This window comes from Castor canadensis, chromosome 15, assembly GCF_047511655.1.
Source record: "Castor canadensis chromosome 15, mCasCan1.hap1v2, whole genome shotgun sequence".
In the NCBI taxonomy this organism is placed as follows: domain Eukaryota; kingdom Metazoa; phylum Chordata; class Mammalia; order Rodentia; family Castoridae; genus Castor; species Castor canadensis.
Genome location: NC_133400.1, coordinates 36,788,659 through 36,807,468, shown reverse-complemented (window position 1 = coordinate 36,807,468; position 18,810 = coordinate 36,788,659). Strand labels below are relative to the sequence as shown.

Here is an 18,810-nt window from a genome sequence, read left to right as displayed (position 1 = left end):
GAGGGTACAAATGTCCTGGAACTTTGAAAGGGCTGAGGAGATGCTGCCTGGACAGAAGCCACTGTAGTATGGGCAGTAAAGCAGGAGCAGGCTGGAGAAGCCTGACCCCACCCTGTGGTGAAGGCATCTCAAATTGCCTAGGACTTCGGCACACTGGGCAATGATGACAGGGTCAAGTGTCCCCTCTCACCACTGCTGAATCTGGGGACCCTACTCTTCACCTCCCATTTCAGGTAACTGGGAGGAGAAAAGTGACCAATAGGGGATGCTGAAATGTTGCCAGTAAAGTTACTGTAGCCAGAGGGAGAAGGACTGCTGAGGAATTTCTTCACACCAGTGTCAAATCATAAATGTCTTCTTCATCACATCACCTATGATAACCGCCCCTGGGACTTTGAAAGGACTAAAGGCTGCTGCTTGGCCAGAGGCAATGGAACAATGGACAGGAAAGGAGGAGCAGCCTGTAGCATTCAACCAACCCTGTCCTATGCAGATCATGTCTCAGGTGGCTTGGTGGCCAAGAAAGAGAGAACGAGACAGAGAGAGAGAGAGAGAGAGAGAGAAAGAAGAGAGATAGATAGATACTGAAATAGAAAGATAGAAACAGAGACAGAATGCAAAGATCCCTGGTGACCAACATTTCAGGGTCACCTAAGCCAACATTCTACTGTGACTGAACATGTACTCCTTAGAGGCTTATTGACTTGGCCAAAGTAAAACTAGCAGTAAAAGCTGAAAGAAGTCTAAACACCATGGGGGTGATTTTGTATTTTCTATCAGGTGTCATTTCTTATATACCCCATTTCTAGTCAAGGCTTTTAGGCTTTTGGATGTCATCAGAAATTATATTCCATTTCACCTTTGTCCAATGTGGTCCCAGAAAACTGACCGGAGGAGAACATCTATCACACTGGCCAAAAGATGACTTCCAGGCACTGTCAGCCAGGTGGCTGCCAGTTGAGGGGGCAGGGCTCCAGTAAAGTGCTTGGCCAGAGGATCCAATCAGAAGTGACTTCCTTATGACATCACAGTTAGTTCAACCACGCTGGAACTTTGAAAGGGCTGAGGAGCTGCTGTCAGGCCAGAGGCCATGAAAAAATGGGCAGCAAAGGAGGAGCAGCTTGGAGGTACCTGCCCCAGCCTGGTTGGGGAAAATTGGGAAAGTATCTCAGGTTGCTTAGGGCATTGGCACATTGGGAGTAGAGAGCTGGGAAATATGTCTGCTCTCAGCACTGCTGAATCAGTGGACTTCACTCTCCAACTTCCATCTCAGCTGAGATGACCCAGGAATTAGAAGGGTAGCCATGGGGCTTTGTGTGGGGTTACCATCCTGTTCATCTGCCTTCAGGTCCTGAGGATGAACTCAGCTTAGATCAGTCTCCGAGAAGCTAGGCAGCTGATCTGCCCAGGGCTAGGGCAGCCAGCTTGCGATAGATATCAGTAGTAGGGTTATCTAGAAATAAGATGTTTGCTTTGTTTTTGGGGTATGGGGGTGTACCCAAGTGACTTCTGTCTCCCCTGTTCTGAGAAAGGGTTTCCCAATACACCACAGCCTGGCCTTGAGTTCAGTGTGTGGTCCTGTCTGTCCTTGAATGCTGTGCTGACCAGTAAGTCCTTGAACTTGCAATGTAGCCTAGCCTGCCGAAATGATTATGTGGTCTAGTCCATCTTAGAACTCCCTGTGCTGGACAGTTTGATCTTGAAAGCCCTGTGAGGCCCAGGCTCCGTTTGAACTTACTGTGTGGCTCTGTCTGACATTTAACTCCTTGGGGAGGCCAGGCATCTTTGAATTCTTTGTGTGGCCATAACCTTCCTTGAATTCATTGTGAGACCCACACTGGCCTTGAACTCACTGTGCAATCCAGTCCATTACTGAACTCCCAGGTTGGCCTTGAACTCATTATGTGTCCTTGAATTCTCTGTGCTGTTCAGTCTGTTCTTGAACTCCCTGTATAGCCCAGGCTGTCCTTGAACACCATGTGCTGCCCAGTTCCTCCTTGATTGCCCTGGGTGGCCCTAATTTGCCTTGAACTCACTGTGCCACACAGTCCATCACTGAACACCCTGTGTTGCCCAGGCTGACCTTGACCTCACTGTGTGGCCCTGCCCATCCTTCAACTCCCTTTGCAGTCCAGGCCATTCTTGAACATAGTGTGTAGCACAGGTAGTCAGGAACTGGACTTCCTGCCTTCACTTCCTGGAGATTACAAGCCTAAACCACCTTGACCTTCATGGTTTACACTCAACACTTTCAGCAAATAATTTCTCAGTGGAATTTGCAAGAACATTAAATATTTAGCCTCGGACCCTTTTCTGTCTGTATGTTTCCAAGACTTTGAAGATTTGAATACTACCTTCATGGTTGATAAAATATTTGGTAATTAAATGAGAAGAGAGCTATCCTGGGTCTAGCACTGAGGGAAGTGTGTGAGGAACAATGTTGTCACTACTTGAGGTATGAGAGGGAAGTTACAAAAGGGGAATTACGACAAAGCCAGCTGAGTCCTCAAGACTGCTGCTATTTTTGACTGCATTATTTTCTGTGCTTTCACTCTGTGGGTCCGTAAATGAATAAATGTGGAGTCATACTGCACAGAAGAGTCAACAATGTATTGTTTCAAAGAAAAGTTACCTGCATTAAGTACAGATTTCCAAATGTGCCTCTCCTGGATTTGTTTCAGCCTTAAGGTTTCCATTCAAATTAGCAAGTGGAGGTATTTTGCTATGATAAGATTTCAAGGTTCACTGGTTCTCCTGGTGTTCTCTGAGCATATCCCATCTAGTTTCCTGGGAAGTGTGTTATCTTAGCCTGGTCTCATTCTGGCAGTGAAGGCCTGGAAGAGCTATTAAATGGGTACTTACGGTGGCTGGCTGGTTTCCAACCTTGATTCTGCTGGCCTAGGTAGAAGTTACTTAACATGTTATTGACTCCACTTCTTCATCTGTAAAATGTGTGTGTTTCCTGTGTCATAGGATATTTTTTAAACATCAAATAAATTAATACAGGAGGATTTCTTGGACTCAGTACTCAGTAAATGTTAGGTATTACAGGAATTTGATGCTCAGTACATAAAAGTTAATAAATTAATTGCTACATATAAAAAACCAAAAACCAAAACAAAAGAAAAAGAAATGCTACTGATTTTTGTGTATTGATTTTATATCCTGCTACTTCATGGAATGTGTTTAAGAGATCTAAGAAGTTTTTATTTTGGTGGAGTTTTTAGGGTCTTTTGGGTATAAAATCCTATCATCTGCAAATAGTTTGACTTCTTCCTTCCTTATTTGAATTTCTTTTATTTCTTTCTCCTGTCTTATTGCTCTGGATAGACATTCCAGTACTATATTGACTAAGAGTGGGGAGAATGCACACTCTTATCTTGTTCTTGGTTTTAGAGGAAATGGTTTCAGTTTTTCCCCATTTAGTATGATGTTAGCTACAGGTTTGTCATATACAGCCTTTATAATGTTGAGGAATGTTCCTTATATTCCTGGTTTCTTCAAAGTTTTTATCATGAAAGGATGTTGAATTTTGTCAAAGGCCTTTTCCGATCTATTGAGAATGAGGATGTATGTTTTGTCCTTGACTCTGTTTATGTATTAGATGGAGGGTAAAAAAACCAAAGAAACAAAACAAAACGACAAACAAAATAAAACAAAACACTTACATTTCTGTTGGAGAGAAGTGTTCTTAGTGTCCCCTGCATTTGTCCAAGCTAGTCCTTCTTGTCCTGATACCAGAACAGCTTCAGGAAAGCAGTGCTGCACCTCTAGCTTAGGGCATAACAGCAGCCTGGGGGCGGGGGCACCTGGGGCAGTGTGATTGATCTCTCTAGGCCAGTTCTCTTAAAGAGCTTTACTCTCTGAGTTGCTTTGGGTCTACATGGCCTTTGTAGACAGGACAGTGAGACTTCCTGTTGAAATGTGGAGAGATCTGAGCTGGTGGACCCACTTGTTCTGTAAGGTGCAGGTAGCATGAAAGGGTGGGGTCACCAATCTCTGGGTATTTTTCTACTTTTCGGATTGTCCCAGTCAAAACCTCACCCCCTCTATGCCTGCCTATGGTGGCAGTCTCCCGCACAGACACTGTAGTGCTGAGACCTGGAACTCCCCAGACTTCAATCTTAAATCCCCAGAATTGCTTAGTTTTGAAGCTTGCTGCTTGTTATTTGTAGTCAAGCAGTTCTTTAACTTGAGTTTTCAGTCCATGGGGGCTTGGTGTTTTTTGTTTTGTTTTGTTTTGTTTTGTTTTTAAATTGACTTTATTCATTGGAACTGCTGTGGTGGGATTGGATAGGGCCAAACGCTCAGATTGCTCTGTCTGACAGTTTCCCTCTAGTTTGCCTTTAATGGCAGATTCCCATGTGGCCACTGTGGCTGTGAGTCCCAGAACTCTCTGGGCTGTGATTTTTCAAATCCCCTGGATTGCCTTCAAAGAGCTTCAGATACCTGAGCTCTCTACCTATAAAGGCCAGGTTCTTTGTCTTGGAATTTTTCCACCGACAGTTAAGCTGGGTCACCAATTCTCTACCCCAGCTCCCTTTAACTTCTCAGCTTCCTCCAAGTCAACACTTCTTTGCTACCATGTGTTTCAAGATGTCTGAGCAGTGATTGCTCCTTGTTTTCAAGATCCCCCAAGAACCTCAGACTCCACCAAGAAGCCTTCACTTAAAATGGCACCTTGCCACAACTCTCTGAGGTATGGGGAATGAAGGGTTGTTTTGTCTGCAGCCTACCTGTGGCTCAGAGGAAATTACTGTCCTGTCATATCCGCACACTGGAATTAAGTTTGTGGGGGGTGTAGTTATTGTCCCAGAACTAGGATTGCCAGTCTTCCCCTTCACCCAAGGGGAGCTGGGGATACAATGTGGGCTGGAGCCACAAACTGTTTCTTGATTTAGTTTTTCATCTTTTTGATTCACCATATTTTTCAGATATCCTGTAACTCTTTTTTTGCTTCTCTGTGCTTTTCCTCTCTTTGGCACTTCTGTATGTAGACTCTTCTTTGTTATCCAAACTCTCATTCATTCTGTTGGAGAAAGTTTTTACTCCTCTGCCTTCTTGTCCCCTCTCCCTATTAGTTACGTTTTATGTGTTCATAATACATGTACTTCTATAGCATTTTAAAAGAGGAATAGTATACAATTATGGATCTGTACTGTGATTTATAATCAATTTTTGTTGGTCATTTAGAGAACTTTTATTATCTTTGTGATTATAAGCAATATTGTGTTAAGAATTTGTGTGGCTAAATTTCTGTGCATTTCTCATTTATTTCTTGAAAATAACTCTTGGAATTTGAATTGCTGGCTCACATAATTTAAGGCTTTGATCCATGTTGCTAAACAGATCAATTTGTACTCCCAACAATAGCCCATTTCTTCCACAATCATATACTCTGAGAATTATTATTTAAAAGCATATTTTTTCACTTTATAGGTAGAAATGGTTTCTGCTCTTTTAATTTGCCTTTCTTATATTACTAGTAGGATTGGATTTTTTCAAGTTTTTTTTTTTTATCATCAGGGGCTTTTTTTTAAATTTTTTTATTTTTTTTTCATTTTTCTTTTATTATTCATATGTGCATACAAGGCTTGGGTCATTTCTCCCCCCTGCCCCCACCCCCTCCCTTACCACCCACTCTGCTCCCTCCCTCTGCCCCCCACCCCCTCAATACCCAGCAGAAACTATTTTGCCCTTATCTCTAATTTTGTTGTAGAGAGAGTATAAGCAATAATAGGAAGGAACAAGGGGTTTTGCTGGTTGAGGTAAGGATAGCTATACAGGGCATTGACTCACATTGATTTCCTGTGCGTGGGTGTTACCTTCTAGGTTAATTCTTTTTAATCTAACCTTTTCTCTAGTTCCTGGTCCCCTTTTCCTATTGGCCTCAGTTGCTTTAAGGTATCTGCTTTAGTTTCTCTGCATTAAGGGCAACAAATGCTAGCTAGTTTTTTAGGTGTCTTACCTATCCTCACCCCTCCCTTGTGTGCTCTAGCTTTTATCATGTGCTCATTGTCCAATCCCCTTGTTGTGTTTGCCCTTGATCTAATGTCCACATATGAGGGAGAACATACGATTTTTGGTCTTTTGAGCCAGGCTAACCTCACTCAGAATGATGTTCTCCAATTCCATCCATTTACCAGCGAATGATAACATTTCGTTCTTCTTCATGGCTGCATAAAATTCCATTGTGTATAGATACCACATTTTCTTAACCCATTCGTCTGTGCTGGGGCATCTTGGCTGTTTCCATAACTTGGCTATTGTGAATAGTGCCGCAATAAACATGGATGTGCAGGTGCCTCTGGAGTAACAGTCTTTTGGGTATATCCCCAAGAGTGGTATTGCTGGATCAAATGGTAGATCGATGTCCAGCTTTTTAAGTAGCCTCCAAATTTTTTTCCAGAGTGGTTGTACTAGTCTACATTCCCACCAACAGTGTAAGAGGGTTCCTTTTTCCCCGCATCCTCGCCAACACCTGTTGTTGGTGGTGTTGCTGATGATGGCTATTCTAACAGGGGTGAGGTGGAATCTTAGTGTGGTTTTAATTTGCATTTCCTTTATTGCTAGAGATGGTGAGCATTTTTTCATGTGTTTACTGGCCATTTGAATTTCTTCTTTTGAGAAAGTTCTGTTTAGTTCACATGCCCATTTCTTTATTGGTTCATTAGTTTTGGGAGAATTTAGTTTTTTAAGTTCCCTGTATATTCTGGTTATCAGTCCTTTGTCTGATGTATAATTGGCAAATATTTTCTCCCACTCTGTGGGTGTTCTCTTCAGTTTAGAGACCATTTCTTTTGATGAACAGAAGCTTTTTAGTTTTATGAGGTCCCATTTATCTATGCTATCTCTTAGTTGCTGTGCTGCTGGGGTTTCATTGAGAAAGTTCTTACCTATACCTACTAACTCCAGAGTATTTCCTAGTCTTTCTTGTATCAACTTAAGAGTTTGGGGTCTGATATTAAGATCCTTGATCCATTTTGAGTTAATCTTGGTATAGGGTGATATACATGGATCTAGTTTCAGTTTTTTGCAGACTGCTAACCAGTTTTCCCAGCAGTTTTTATTGAAGAGGCTGCTATTTCTCCATCGTATATTTTTAGCTCCTTTGTCAAAGATAAGTTGCTCATAGTTGTGTGGCTTCATATCTGGATCCTCTATTCTGTTCCACTGGTCTTCATGTCTGTTTTTGTGCCAGTACCATGCTGTTTTTATTGTTATTGCTTTGTAATATAGTTTGAAGTCAGGTATTGTGATACCTCCTGCATTGTTCTTTTGACTGAGTATTGCCTTGGCTATTCGTGGCCTCTTGTGTTTCCATATAAATTTAACAGTAGATTTTTCAATCTCTTTGATGAATGTCATTGGAATTTTGATGGGAATTGCATTAAACATGTAGATTACTTTTGGGAGTATAGACATTTTTACTATGTTGATTCTACCAATCCATGAGCATGGGAGATCTCTCCACTTTCTATAGTCTTCCTCAATCTCTTTCTTCAGAAGTTTATAGTTTTCCTTGTAGAGGTCTTTCACGTCTTTTGTTAGGTTTACACCTAGGTATTTGATTTTTTTTGAGGCTATTGTAAATGGAATTGTTTTCATACATTCTTTTTCCGTTTGCTCATTGTTAGTGTATAGAAATGCTAATGATTTTTCTATGTTGATTTTATATCCTGCTACCTTGCTATAGCTATTGATGATGTCTAGAAGCTTCTGAGTAGAGTTTTTTGGGTCTTTAAGGTATAGGATCATGTCGTCTGCAAATAGGGATATTTTGACAGTTTCTTTACCTATTTGTATTCCTTTTATTCCTTCTTCTTGCCTAATTGCTCTGGCTAGGAATTCCAGTACTATGTTGAATAGGAGTGGAGATAGTGGGCATCCTTGTCTGGTTCCTGATTTTAGAGGGAATGGTTTTAATTTTTCTCCGTTAAGTATAATGCTGGCTGTAGGTTTGTCATATATAGCTTTTATAATGTTGAGGAACTTTCCTTCTATTCCTAGTTTTCTTAGAGCTTTTATCATGAAATGATGTTGGATCTTATCAAAGGCTTTTTCTGCATCTATTGAGATGATCAAGTGGTTTTTGTCTTTGCTTCTGTTAATGTGGTTTATTACGTTTATTGATTTTCGTATGTTGAACCACCCCTGCATCCCTGGGATGAAGCCTACCTGGTCGTGGTGAATAATCTTTTTGATGTGTTGCTGAATTCGATTTGCCATTATTTTGTTGAGGATTTTTGCATCAATGTTCATTAAGGAGATTGGCCTATAGTTCTCTTTTTGGAGGTGTCTTTGCCTGGTTTTGGGATAAGTGTAATACTGGCTTCATAAAATGTGTTTGGCAGTTTTCCTTCCCTTTCTATTTCATGGAACAGTTTAAGGAGGGTTGGTATCAGTTCTTCTTTAAAGGTCTGATAGAATTCAGCAGAGACATCAGGGGCTTTTTTAACTTCTCATGATCTTTGCTTATTTTCCTGTTTGAGAGTCAAGATTGTCTCATTCTAAATTCAAAGGTCTTTCTTTGAACTACAAGGCACATCTGTTGTGAAGGTAAGCAGGTGTTCAGGACTTGATCTCAGGCTGTAATGTGTTTCTTACTTTTTAGTACCTTTTCTCTGCAGGACTACTTGATGTACCTGCTGCTTTGTTACTTATGCATCATCTCATTCAATTCTTATCCTGAAAAGCAGAGACAGCCAGCCTATGAGGCCTGTCTTATAGAGGAAACAATGGCATACTGAGGCCTAAGTCAAAGTAAATCTTGTACCAGGATCTCTCAGGAGTTTACTGGGAAAGTGATCTAATAAGCTAATCACATTGATGTTTAGTGACCCTCATCACGTGTTATCTTTTCCAGAGTTATTTGTATTTAAATAGAGAAACCTGAGGCAACTGCTATTTAATGTGCCCCATCAACCCAGGGAAAGAACTATTTTAGGGTCTGGAGCCTGTCTACCCCTTGTGTCACACTGTGGATGCCCACCTGCTTCATCCATGTGTGATCCTGACACTTCTTAATGTGGGTTGCCTTGAAATACCAGCTATGAAAATTGGAATAAACACAAGGCCAAAACCAGAAAAAATGGAGGCAGCAGTTCTCTCTGCTTTTCTCTGTCTTTCTCATTTTCTTAAAATGTCTTCTCTACTCAGAAACCTGTTTTTCCATTTTCTTCACAAAATTACCCACCGCCACTATTCCCTTGTCTCTGATGTTAGTGAGTTACTAATCACCTCTTAGAATTATTCTCTAAACACCCAGAAAAGCAAAAATCAGCTAACTAGAAAGCCATGCAACACAGCATGAGCAGCTCCTCTCTGCTGATCCTCGTCTGACGAATTTGGGCTTGGGTTTGCCACAGCTCCCCTGGCCCACTGGCCTCATGTGGTAGATCCACTGTGGACCTGTGGTAGAACCCCTGCATCCACAAAGCAGGCAAGGGTCTCACTGAACACTACTTTTCTGATGCTGTTGGAATCACTAATGTACATCAAGACACCTCCAGGACACTGTCCTTCCTCACCTTGGGTGCTTGTCTTCCATCTCCATCATTGCCTTAGATTTCACCCGTGTTTACTTTAAATGTTTTAGGAAAGAGGGGACTTTGAAAAATTTTTTTGCAGTATTTTGCTGGCATTCTTTTAAAAACTATTAAAGAGAATTGCTTATTCCAGTGACTAGTGCCTTATCTACATTCCATTTGCCTATCTTTGTGTCTTTTGAAAAATTTTCTAAGGGTTTTTTTCTTAGTACTTTTGTGGGATTAACACACTGAGGTTAGGAATCCTGAGACTTGAGGTAGACTGTTGTACATAACATTACGAATTTTTAGTTCCTGTGAAGACATGAGGATTAATCCATAGTCAATTCTAAATTAACTTATGATTGCAGGAATGAGGGGATCAAAAACAGATCCATAGTTTGATTAATGCAGCTAACTCTTTCATCCTGAGGTAGATTAGCCATGGTCAAGATAGAGAAGGGTTGGGAATGGTCTCCCATCTCCAGGGGGAAATAATCAGGCAGAAGATGATCAATATTAATCGACAGCTCCCACTAGTGTGTGTGTGTGTGTGTGTGTGTGTGTGTGCATGTGTCTGTTGTGTATTGTGTGAGCACATGTGTAAAGTACAAGGAGGTCATACTATTTATATGAGTTAGGACAAATCCTAACTCATACTGGACCTTGTCATGGTCCACAAGTGTTTTAAAGAATTTATCAAATGGTAATAATTATCCTTCTTTTTAAAATGAAAGGACTTCAAGAAGATAGTTCTATCAAATGCAAAGGCTTTTTATTTCCTGCTGTGTTTTGGAGGAAATTGGTTCCCACAAGGACCCCTAGTGCATGGTTGGTAGGCTTGCTGGGCTGAATAACTAAGATATCAGGATGTATAGCTGTGAGGCCCCATACTCAAGTGCTTACATCCTTGAAAAAAGCATTTCAGAAATTATGATGGCAGGTGCCTGAAAATCAATTTTCCAGATACATCATTTTTCAAATAAGAAAGGAGCCCATATAATTTGCTTCAGAGAAAGACATGTGCCAGCCACAGGAGTCGGTTCCTCAGAGGGTGTTGGGCTATCCCACCTCTGTGGACATGGTGTCAGAGTTGTCCAGAGCAATGGCAGGGCACAAACCTCGTGGCAGGCATCTGTTCCTGCTGGAACCAGACTATACTTTCCTCTCATTTGTCAGAAACAATGTGTTATTTTGGTAACTCTTTATTTTCCACACTGCAGCTTCCCATGTAATTACTGAATGCAATTAGGTAGCCCATGTTACATAATTACTCAGATAGCTGTGCTTCTAAAAGATGAATACAAATGATTATGAAAGTTCCCAGTGAAAGCTTCCATACAAAGAGTGAGCCCAGGCTTTCTACTTACCTGAAAATGTGTCAGAATCAGACAAAACAAAATTCAAACATTTTGCTTTTTGTCTTCTATCTGCTGTACGCATGAATGAAATTTAACATTACCAATAGAGCAAACTGGCTGGTTGAATTTTCTCTGCCATTTTAAGCTATGGCTTCCTATTTTGGTGTGTGCAGACATCTAAATAAAATCTCTCTATGACATGAGTGATGGATGATTGAGGGTCCAGAGATGATCCACAAATCCAGCTTAACTAACTAGTGCATGGGAATTGAAAGTCCTACTTTATCTCTGCATCAAATCCATTCTTTTGGGCAGAGAAGAAAAGGAAAAGAATAGCGAGGCATATTAAAGTAGAGCATAGGCTTTGCTTTTTATACACATCTATATTAGCCAGGATTCTTTTGTTTGCAAGTGACAGAAACCCAATTCCAGCCAGCTTAAGCAAAGAATGGGATTTATTGGTAAGATACTGGGCTATCTCAGGGAATAAAAATGAGCTGCAGGAATGCATGGTGCTTGGAGACTAGAACAAGCAATGTGATGATTCCAAGACTCTGTATCTCTCTATCTATCTCTTATTTTTGTTTTTCTCTGTATCTTGACTTACATCCCTTGTATAACTGACATGTTTTCTCCATGTGGCAGTAATTATCACTACTATAGACTGGGGTCCCAACTCTGTGGCTTCTATCAAAGGAAAATGGATCCGTTCATGTTTGTTCTGTTAAAAAAAGGCAACAGTGAAAGTCTGTGAGTAACTTAGACTGAGACTGGACCCTTCCCCACCCACTGCAGTATTGAGGGACAGGAAAGGTATTAAGAATGGCCCATTCTGAGTCAAATTGTCAACCCCATGCAGGGAATAAGGTCTGTAACTAGAGGACGGTGGGGGTGGGGGCGGCATGCTGGGAAGATGACAACAACAGTCACAGAGCATGCAAATGTCACAGCCAACACAAAAAGTCTCTCCAGGACCCAGACAACAACCCAAGTATACAGACAGGGAAGATTTTATACAGAACCTTAGAATTCAGTTTTCTGTTCTTGGAATCTCTCTTTTCTCATGACTAAGACCTTTACTGTCTAGTGAGACCATAAACGTTTCCTGCAGAATTAGCTTCAGAAGAAAGCCTGTATCAAAACTCCAGAGCGGGCAGCAGTGAATGATGATGGCAAGGACAGTCAAAGCTGTGGGGTGTCAGTCTGAATTGTTGTTAATTTGCTGTTCCCACCAAGCAAGGCAACCATGGAAAAAAGAAAGTCAGTTATTCCTCCATATAGATCGATATCTCAGTGACACTGGGGACCCATGTCTTATCTTTATTTTGCCTCATTCGAAGATCTTTTTTGAAAGGAATTATTTTCTTTCCTTATATAGCAGATAGACAAAAATAAGTGCCCAATGATACTCTACTTTTTAAAAACAACCATGTATCAAGTATAGGATTTTGGGTATTTGTAAATTTCCCATTGCCTAATTTGATTGATGAACAGGCAAACCTCATGTGCTCTTTATTGAAGAGCAAAATCCTAGGGATGGGGGATAGGCAGAGAAGGGAGAGGCTGGATCAGTTGTCTACCACTTGTAAGTGTAACCCATTGCTCACTTATGGGACCATCTACAAGGTTAAATAAAAAGGATAGTCCTCTCATTGAGTAAGGGAAAAGAGTTTCTGCCAGATCCCATCTCCCAGCCGCCAAATGTTTGACTTACAGAGGGTGAATGCCCTTGAATTTCAGATTGTGTAGCATAGGGTCCATGCCTTGGGGTCAAATGGGGACATCCAAGGACAAGAGACTGAGGTGGGTGATATGGGCCTGAGGCAAAGTTCTGTTAGGTTGTATCCATGCGAGCCTGAGCTCGATTCAAGCTGAATCACAGTGCATGCTAATGCTGGACCAAGAGGCCAGAGACCCAGGCAGGTGAGGTGGAGAAGACTGAAGTATGGAACTGGAGGTCTCTACTTCTTTCAGAATCAGAATTTCAAACCTAAGAGAGAGCTTTGAGATACTTTTGAGATAGGCAAATTAAAGCTCAGAGAGTTTAAGGGTCTTGCTACAAAACTCACAATCAATCACACCAGCTAGTGACAGCTTCGAGCGTGCCCCACTCCCAACTCTTTGTGTTCATCGCTTCTCCATGGTTCCTCAAACATCAGACCCCCATTTGTGAGTGTTTATGGCAAAATTTCTCAGATGCCTTATGGGGTGAGAGGCAAGTCAACACCTTCTAAATATTCATGAGCTAGTTAATGGTTCAATCTCAGTGGGTAGCAATATGTCTATCAGGATCTATTTATTCTCATTACTCCAGTGCTGTTTGGGAGTAATGCATTATAAGCAATTTATGATGTGTTGACAGGACAGATGAATGCTATGATAATAGGCTGAAGAGAGAAAACCTCAGCATAGCACAGAATGCAGAGGCATGACTCGCAGAGGGTACAGGGAAGATTTTGATGTTTGTGTGCTTAGTTGTTTATTGGCCAGCCTGTGGCCCTGCTAGTTTGTGCCATGGCTTGCATTGAGTGTCTTCACGATAGGACCTGAGGAATCTCTGCTTCCCATAGGAGGGCACAGCAGCTGGAGGTAAGATTGGCAGCAGCTGAGAGTATAGATGTATCCTTAACTGCCTGGTGCCTCGGTAACTTTTGGATGGAGATGTAACTTTATTCACCAAACCCAAAAATCATCTCCCTCCAACTTTTGGTGGAGATTAAATTTCTGAAGGTCAAAGCTAAAAACTCAAGTTAAGCAGTTTTATCCCTTGGGGCTGCTGTTTTAAAAAATGTGCCTGAACTCAGAGCCAGCAGAGGCTCTGCTTTCTATCAGATGGTGTCATTGGTTCTTTTCTGCCATTCAGAGGGATCGTCTAAGTTTAATCCTCACCCAGCTAGGACAGGATTCTGCTTTCATCTTCCTCCCATTTCCCCCACCTACAAAAGCCCAAAACAAATAAGCAAAACCATTTTAAGCTTTTTCTTCCCTACGATACACATCATGAAAAATATTTGTTAGTACCTGTTAAGTATTATCCACATTTTATGTGGGAAGAAAGAGGGGGAGGGGAGCTAAGCAATTTGCTCAATGAGAAAGAGATGGCATATGCTGGAATTTGAAATCTAAGCCTCGTTGGTCAGATCTACTACCTGGCTCTGAGCATCGTCACGTCTGTGTGTCGCCTTGAGAAATGGTGTTTACTGCTCAGACCCTCAGATTTCTTGTCTATAAAATGTGGATTTAGACAAATTACCAACCTACCTCAAAGGCAAATTCTGAGGAGGAAATACATGGATGAATCTGAAGGCAACTAAAGTAAGTTAGAGAATAAGGGGGGGTGGGGAAGAAGTTCCTGCTTTTGTCTTGGTGTTGGTGTTGTCGTTTCACTCCAAATTCTTGCATGTCATTTGTGTGACATCACTAAGTGATGTTCATTCTCATCACATAGATGAACTGCAGGATGCTTGGAAAACACATGTATGCACATTTCTCCATTTGATCTTTAGAATTCTGCAAGCTAGATAAGACAGTGTTGATGTCCCTTTGTTTCTGCATAAGCTGAGTCACTGTGGACTCTTTGCCCAAGATTGGAGAGTGAGTTGCTTAGCACTGCACAGTACGCTGGCTGCCAATGGTGCCCTCACCTCTGCATTCTCTTCCCCACTCACAGCATCACTGTGCCCACACTAAGTTCTGATGTAAGAAAATCTTGAAGTCACTGTGTGGTTTGTGCTGGGCAGACCCTGGGGCTAAGTGGACAGAGAGAGGATTTTGGTTCCCTTGTTGTGTCTCAGCTGTTCCTTCACTTCTAAGCCACCACAGTCCTTTCTGAAGCATCTTGTTTATTTTCTCACCCTGGCATCTGTTCCCCCTCTTTTTCCTTAGTATCAAGTCCATAGTGACCTAAGCCTCAAGAGGAAGGAAGAAATGGCAGCAATCCTGTGTTTTTTTCTAAACTTTTTCTTGACTTATTTATCACATATAGTTACAACACTTTTTAACTATAAATATTTATGGGGGATAAGTAATCGAGTGACTTATAAAGGGCACTTAAAATCATAAAGCTCACCTGTTAAGTGTATGCCTCTCTTGTTGACAATAGCTGAGGTGGAGACAGGCATATAGATGTTCATTAGATCAGATCAGTATGCTGTTTTTTAAAGAGCCAGATAGGAAATAGCTTGGCAGGACACATGATCTCTGTCACAACTATTCAACTGCCATGGAAGCATGAAAATAGCCATAGAATACATGCAAATGAAAAAAACGTGGCTGTGCTCCATGAAAGCTGTGCTTGCAAAAACAGGTGGCAGGCCACATTTGGCCCATGGGACAAAACTTTGACTCTACTTTAGTCTATCTAGTTTATTATATGTTTCAAAATTTCCAGTAAAACATTAAAATATTTGTATGTGAAGTTTTTTGTGTTAATTTCTGTATAATATGTAAGAAAGGAGTGAGACCACAATTATCAAATCCTTACCCTCCATGCTTTGCACAGGGCCAATAGCAGTAATTACTCAATAACAGTAATTACTTGTTGATGAAAGTAAACTTTTTCTATATGAATGAACTAGAATATTTAATAATTATTTTTAAATGTTGGAGACAACAGATAGTAGTTTTGCAAACTTTGGGTTAAAAAACAATCTAATTTTGCCTGAATCATTTAAACTGACTGGTGAGGCTGAGCCAGGAAGTAGGGTGTCAAATCTGGCAAAACTGCTCTGTTTACTTTGCAAAGTCAATAATCTGCAAACTCCAGCTTTGTGCTTTCTGCCCCGGGCTGGGCAGGTGCAATTCAGGAAGCAACACTCCTGCTTTCAGACAGCAAGCCAAAGCTAATTCTCTCTTTGTGGCTGCTGAAACTTCTGTTTCCATGGAAATGGACACCAGCCCAGCTAAGACAAGGCAACTGAAATTTTAGCACAGTGATTATTTGGACTTTCTTTCAGCCTCTATGGGAAGCATAGTTAGCACTCAAAGATCACTGATCAGATGATGATTTTTTTTCATCTTATCTCATAGAATGCCAGATTGTGTGCAATAGTCTTATCTACAAATGGGTATGATGACAGTAACTGCCTCACAGGAGGATCGTGTCGGGTAAGTAAGGTTATAAATGCAAAGGGCTTAATTCAGGGCCTGACATTTAAGTTATTAAATGTTTACTATAGTTTATGTTACAGTTAGTTAATCACAAGTTAAAGGACACAAATTAAAGGACTTTTAATGGGATTCTACTCTAAGAAAAGTGAAATAGAAATTAACAATTGCTCCAAAATAAAATTTCTTTTTTTTTTCTTTTATTATTCATATGTGCATACAAGGCTTGGGTCATTTCTCCCCCCTGCCCCCACCCCCTCCCTTACCACCCACTCTGCTCCCTCCCTCTGCCCCCCACCCCCTCAATACCCAGCAGAAACTATTTTGCCCTTATTTCTAATTTTGTTCTAGAGAGAGTATAAGCAATAAAAGGAAGGAACAAGGGTTTTTGCTGGTTGAGATAAGGATAGCTATACAGGGAGTTGACTCACATTGATTTCCTGTGTGTGGGTGTTACCTTCTAGGTTAATTCTTTTTGATCTAACCTTTTCTCTAGTTCCTGGTCCCCTTTTCCTATTGGCCTCAGTTGCTTTTAAGGTATCTGCTTTAGTTTCTCTGCGTTAAGGGCAACAAATGCTAGCTAATTTTTTAGGTGTCTTACCTATCCTCACCCCTCCCTTGTGTGCTCTCACTTTTATCATGTGCTCAAAGTCCAATCCCCTTGTTGTGTTTGCCCTTGATCTAATGTCCGCATCTGAGGGAGAACATACGATTTTTGGTCTTTTGAGCCAGGCTAACCTCACTCAGAATGATGTTCTCCAATTCCATCCATTTACCAGCGAATGATAACATTTCGTTCTTCTTCATGGCTGCAAAAAATTCCATTGTGTATAGATACCACATTTTCTTGATCCATTCATCAGTAGTGGGGCATCTTGGCTGTTTCCATAACTTGCCTATTGTGAATAGTGCCGCAATAAACATGGATGTGCAGGTGCCTCTGGAGTAACAGTCTTTTGGGTATATCCCCAAGAGTGGTATTGCTGGATCAAATGGTAGATTGATGTCCAGCATTTTAAGTAGCCTCCAAATTTTTTTCCAGAGTGGTTGTACTAGTTTACATTCCCACCAACAGTGTAAGAGGGTTCCTTTTTCCCCGCATCCTCGCCAACACCTGTTGTTGTTGGTGTTGCTGATGATGGCTATTCTAACAGGGGTGAGGTGAAATCTTAGCGGGGTTTTAATTTGCATTTCCTTTATTGCTAGAGATGGTGAGCATTTTTTCATGTGTTTTCTGGCCATTTGAATTTCTTCTTTTGAGAAAGTTCTGTTTAGTTCACGTGCCCATTTCTTTATTGGTTCATTAGTTTTGGGAGAATTTAGTTTTTTAAGTTCCCTATATATTCTGGTTATCAGTCCCTTGTCTGATGTATAGTTGGCAAATATTTTCTCCCACTCAATGGGTGTTCTCTTCAGTTTAGAGACCATTTCTTTTGATGAACAGAAGCTTTTTAGCTTTATGAGGTCCCATTTATCTATGCTATCTCTTAGTTGCTGTGCTGCTGGACTTCTGTTGAGAAAGTTCTTACCTATACCTACTAACTCCAGAGTATTTCCTACTCTTTCCTGTATCAACTTAAGAGTTTGTGGTCTGATATTAAGATCCTTGATCCATTTTGAGTTAATCTTGGTATAGGGTGATATACATGGATCTAGTTTCAGTTTTTTGCAGACTGCTAACCAGTTTTCCCAGCAGTTTTTGTGGAAGAGGCTGCTATTTCTCCATCGTATATTTTTAGCTCCTTTGTCAAAGATAAGTTGGTTATAGTTGTGTGGCTTCATATCTGGGTCCTCCATTCTGTTCCACTGGTCTTCATGTCTGTTTTTGTGCTAGTACCATGCTGTTTTTATCGTTATTGCTTTGTAATATAGTTTGAAGTCAGGTATTGTGATACCTCCTGCATTGTTCTTTTGACTGAGTATTGCCTTGACTATTCGTGGCCTCTTCTGTTTCCATATAAATTTAATGGTAGATTTTTCAATCTCTTTAATGAATGTCATTGATGGGAATTGCATTAAACATGTAGATTACTTTTGGGAGTATCGACATTTTTACAGTGTTGATTCTACCAATCCATGAGCATGGGAGATCTCGCCACTTTTTATAGTCTTCCTCAATCTCTTTCTTCAGGAGTGTATAGTTTTCCTTGTAGAGGTCTTTCACATCTTTTGTTAGGTTTACACTTAGGTATTTGATTTTTTTTGAGGCTATTGTAAATGGAATTGTTTTCATACATCCTTTTTCAGTTTGCTCATTGTTAGTGCATAGAAATGCTAATGATTTTTCTATGTTGATTTTATATCCTGCTACCTTGCTATAGCTATTGATGATGTCTAGAAGCTTCTGAGTAGAGTTTTTTGGGTCTTTAAGGTATAGGATCATGTCGTCTGCAAATAGGGATATTTTGACAGTTTCTTTACCTATTTGTATTCCTTTTATTCCTTCTTCTTGCTTAATTGCTCTGGCTAGGAATTCCAATACTATGTTGAATAGGAGTGTAGATAGTGGGCATCCTTGTCTGGTTCCTGATTTTAGAGGGAATGGTTTCAGTTTTTCTCTGTTAAGTATAATGCTGGCTGTAGGTTTGTCATATATAGCTTTTATAATGTTGAGGTACTTTCCTTCTATTCCTAGTTTTCTTAGAACTTTTATCATGAAATGATGTTGGATCTTATCAAAGGCTTTTTCTGCATCTATTGAGATGATCAAGTGGTTTTTGTCTTTGCTTCTGTTAATGTGGTTTATTATATTTATTGATTTTCATATGTTGAACCACCCCTGCATCCCTGGGATGAAGCCTACTTGGTCGTGGTGA

General features: G+C 40.7%; 1 long non-coding RNA gene across 1 annotated transcript in view; it reads left to right on the top strand.

Moving 5' to 3' along the window:
• The first annotated feature begins 13,949 nt into the window (after positions 1 to 13,949).
• LOC141417201 (uncharacterized) overlaps positions 13,950 to 18,810 on the top strand; it is a 93,442-nt gene continuing 88,581 nt past the window's right edge. Inside the window, exons 1-2 of the long non-coding RNA XR_012441789.1 lie at positions 13,950 to 14,203; positions 15,917 to 15,994. This is a non-coding gene — a long non-coding RNA (uncharacterized lncRNA). The remainder of the gene's footprint in view (positions 14,204 to 15,916; positions 15,995 to 18,810) is intronic.